The sequence below is a fragment of the Cynara cardunculus genome, unplaced genomic scaffold (genome assembly GCF_001531365.2).
Source record: "Cynara cardunculus var. scolymus isolate 2C unplaced genomic scaffold, CcrdV1 Un_Scaffold_609, whole genome shotgun sequence".
NCBI classification, from domain to species: domain Eukaryota; kingdom Viridiplantae; phylum Streptophyta; class Magnoliopsida; order Asterales; family Asteraceae; genus Cynara; species Cynara cardunculus.
This window is the reverse complement of record NW_020200593.1, coordinates 56561-61612: the sequence shown is the minus strand read 5'-3', so window position 1 is coordinate 61612 and position 5052 is coordinate 56561.

Here is a 5052-nt window from a genome sequence, read left to right as displayed (position 1 = left end):
CCTGATAACTTTGTAGCAGCGGAAGCAATTCCTGGAAATCAAATAGTGTCAAGTGTTTGTATACATGATTATTCATCGTGAAATTGTTGGTTCCCGGACAAAAGACACATACCTCTATTTGATCTATAGCCAGAATAGCCAACAGAGTTTTTCAGAATGCTGTCTGAAGATCCACTTTCGGGAGCATAACCAAAAAAACCAGCTACTTCCAGCTCAGGAGATGATGACCGCCATGTGGGGTCTGCATAAAAGGAATCACCGCCACCATATGACTTAAGTCCACCAAGAATCAATTATAGAATTCAATTATAAATGAAAAAAAAATGATAAATGAAAAAAAAAAACCATAAATGAAAATACCGACATATGGACGTAATAGAAAAAAAATGGGACGAGGGACCAAGATCATTATAAATGTATGAACAATGAATCCGATAACATGATAAATGAAGTTCAAGAATCAATTTCGTAAAAACCATAATTAACTAATAAAGAAAATAACAATTGAATACGGTTTAATAGAATTCAATTTGATTGGAAATATATGAGTAATTATAAATTAAAAAGAAAATACCCATTTATTATTTAATGATAATACTTCATAGAAATAGAAATAGAAATAGAAATTTAGTTCAAAAGAAACAAAGTGATGAAATGATCCATTCCTTTTTCATTGATTTTGGAACTCAATTCTTTCGATTAACAAATACATCCTCAATCTCTATTATAGATTTGGTTTGTAGAATTTGAAATTAAATTCCAATTCAATAAGAGTTATGTGTGATTTGAATTTGAGATATCAGGATTTCATTTCATTTCATTTCATTATTTTAATGAAATCTCACAACCAGCTCAAAGGCACATGATACCCACAACTGGAACTGGAATGAAAGAGAGGGGTGATGCATCACTGATGCATGGTGGTGGATTTAGTTCAGGGTATTTTGTTTTAGGAGATTTTAAGGATGATATATTTACACTTAGGAGGTCGTTTACTTAAATGCTTACCGCTAAGATTTAATAATATATCTTACTTTACTGGGTAAGATTGTAGTCCATCAAAATGGTATCATATGTAACAATTTAATAGGTAAGCGTTTACCGAGTAAAACCCTCCATCTTTACCGAGTCGTCACTCTCACTTACCAAGTAAGAATCTACGTCTTTATCGTCATTTTTACCGGATAAGACTTTTCATCATTCTCATCACTCTTATTGGATAAGACTCTCTATCTTTATCACTCTTATCGGGTAAGATTATCGGTCCTTGAAATCATTGAGTAAGGTAAATGATATGGTAAACACTTATCATGTAAATGTTTATTAAATGACTCCTTAAGCTTTACGTATTAATACATTTTCAATAAATAAGAGCTATGGTTCTTATTGTAACCGATTGACGAAAAATTGTTAAAATAAAATATTATTTAAACAGATCCAATCTAATCTAATTACTATTAAAGTACAAAAAGAACTTATTGTATGTAATATTTGTATTTTGCATCTTGGTGTATAAAAATAGTTGAAATAATTCGGTGATTGATCAAAATATTGGATAAAACCAAACCAATTTAATCCTTTATTGTTACTGATCGACTGTGTAAATCTAGTTGCATTATGTCGATTATAAAAATTCGTATACAATAAACAACTAAATTAGATCAACTAATCTAAGGGGTGGTTTTTTTTTTTGGAAAGGAGGACAGAACCCCCGGAAATTTTTTATTGAATTGAAAAGGAATTACAAGAAAGAAATGGACATACACCTTTTAACAAGATCAAAAATGAATTCCTAATTTTTTTTTAGGAAATACAATTAATAGAGGCCTATGCAAGATGCCACTATTTTCAAAACCAATCCATTTCAAGGGGGATCCAGCCCAAGACACCATCATTGTGGTTTTGGAGTCTACTTGGCAAGTTGAAACCCAAGCCAAATGTTAGCCACTTTAATTTCCTCAAAACAGAAATCCAAGCCATGTCATTATGGTAAAAAGCCACTGTTGTGCATAGAACCTCCAATTCCTGTCCATATACTTTTGTATTAGTAGCCAGAGATTCCAAGATCATATCACAAGCTATTGTCTTCCCTGAATGATCATATCACAAACTGTTCCAGCAACCCCTGTATTTTTGTCGAAAAATTAATAATAAGAACACATCATCATAAAGAATAACATGTATGAAAAGGAGAATGTACATGCAAAGGATACACAGTCATTCTAGATTTCTTCTCTCTCCTCCCTCATCTCTTCTCTCTCCTCTCTCCTCTCAACTCTCTTCGTCAAACACCTCCTCTCTCCAGTGAACATATATCAACACATGATGCACACTGTGATATGTTTCATAAAATAACGAAAAAACACAGTGTGATACACTTGGTAAAAAAAACATTACCTGATATATTGTGTTACACTTCGTAAAACAACAAAAATATATTGTGATACACTTCGTATAACGACAAAAATACACTATGATACCAAATCTGGTTAATGAATACAACTGTGATACACAAAGATTATAAAGAACATAAGAGACTTGCAACTTTTTTAACGAATCAAAAATGGAGGATTTGATTATAATTGTATTATACCTCACTTTATTTCTGTAATGATTGCACGTAATTGAAGATATGGCGAATGAACCTCCATAAATTGTTTGATTAATAAGGAAACAATATCAATCTATTTGATTGATAACCGTTATGAAAATATTAAGAAAAATTACTAATACACCTTTTTTTTCTTAATTAAAGGTAATACAATTAATATAATAAAAATGATTGACTCATATTGGACCTCACAGTTACCACAAACTAATTAGTTCTTATTTGATTAGGCCTCTATAGGCTTAATCAAATGAGAACTGTTTTGTTTGTGATAACCGTGAGATTCAATCTCAACCAGTTATTTTAATATATTAATTATTCTTTTTAAATTAATGTATAAGGGCATGTTAGTAAATTACTAAATTTAGATTAAATATTTATTTTTTAATTTCATACGTTTCAAACTTTCAATTAATTTTGATTTTACATTTCTAAATTACCACATGAAACCACAATCTTTTGGGTAGCACATGAAAACACAATCTTTTAGGTAGCACATGAAAACACAATCTTTTTTACCACAATGTAACACAACAACTTGTGTTGCCTAATACACTATTGGTATTGTAACACCTTGTCCCACATCAGTACCTATTGGAATTTGTAGCCCCTTATGACTTATGAGTTCTTGGTTGTAGGCTACCAAAGAATTCCTACCATGGGTTTAGTGGTTTAAAGGTTGTCTTGTATGGTTTGTCACTATGTGATTGAGATATTACACAAAGTGTAGTTGAATGCTCATTGACTGAATTATTTTCTTGTGTTTATGTAGCAACTTCACATCTCTGTTGAAATCATATATATAGATACTGTGATTATAAAATATCTTCATGTTATGGAGTCTAGCAAGAAGTCCTATTTTCGAACAGTCACTTCATTTTGGACTAATGTTTTTTTTTCATTCTATATTTTCTTGGTAAATGCTAGATTGCATCATAGAATTGTTACAAACTTATCAACTATTATTATTCTACTATCCCAAATTTAGAACATCTCATCAAGGCAACCCTCACCTCTAATGTTGCATCGATGTTTTTTCTTCCTATTAATTTTAATAAAGACAGTGTATTATCTTAGAAACAATATGCCCATTCAAAGCTGACACAAATGCATGAAAGAAAATGAAAATAAATCTAAGCTAATATCATATAAATCCCTATTGACAGTGTGTTGAAGGATGTCAAAATTACCACATGAAACCACAATCTTTTTTACCACAATGTAACACAACATGTTCAACCAAAGCCTACAAATTGTTTTCCACCTCTTCTCGTACAACCAACAAGATCTTTTGTGTTTTTTGTTTTGATTTGATGAAATGTAATTTTAGAAGATTAACGGATTTCTAGGGAGCTCAAAATAGTCTCATTAAATTAAATTTTTTTTTGACTTTTTGCCTTTATTTACATACTCACATTAAATATTGGAGAGTTATTTTTGGAATTTCAGTAATTAATTTTTCTTTTATTTTCACTATTGATTATTAATTTGTGTGGTTGAGATTGGATCTCACGGTTACCACAAACAACTTAGTTTTTTCTTGAATAGGCCCATATATATATATATATATATATATATAAGGTCAGATTAAGGAAAAATCATAAAAAATAAAAAACTGATAAACATCCTGATAAGCGTTCATCTTGATAGTGTGCACATGAGCATACAAGTAATTTGTAAACAAATTGTTCGGTATGCATATGTACATAACATGCACGCGCACATAAAAACCAAAAAACAATTTCAATTATTGTATGAACATGCGAATATCGTCAAGATGAATGGTTATGAAGGAGTTCCTTAGTTTTTCATTTTTTGGGGGGTTTTTCTCTAAACCTCTCATTCTCTCTCTCTCTCTCTCTCTCTCTCTCTATATATATATATATATATATAAGTAGGTTAATACGAGAATGATATTTATTTAAGAAAATAAGAAATGATTGAATCACGTACAAATCACATATGATTTTTCATTAATAGCCAAAAAAGTGTGTGGACGACCCTATGGCCTCGTGGTAATGTAGCATGACAAAGTCACGTGAATCATATGTGATTTTGTACGTGATGTTAGTGTAAAATCATATGTGATTCGGATATCTTCTTAAATATGTATTATTCTCGTATGAATCTGACTCTCTCTCTCTCTCTCTCTCTGTTTCTGTCTCTGTCTGTGTGTGTGTGTGGTCAAATTCAGGGGAAAACCGTAAAAAACGAAAATTTTGAAAACATCTTGGTAACCATTCTAGACGGTATATATGCACATGTGCATACCAGTACTTTGTAAGCAATTTATCCGGTATGCACATGTACATTAAATGTATAGGTGCATAAAAATCAAAAAATAGCTTCAATTACTTGTATGCGTACATGCATACCTTCCAAATAAATGGTTACTAATGTATTTCTTAATTTTTCATTTTTTAAGATTTAGTTTTCCTTTGAAC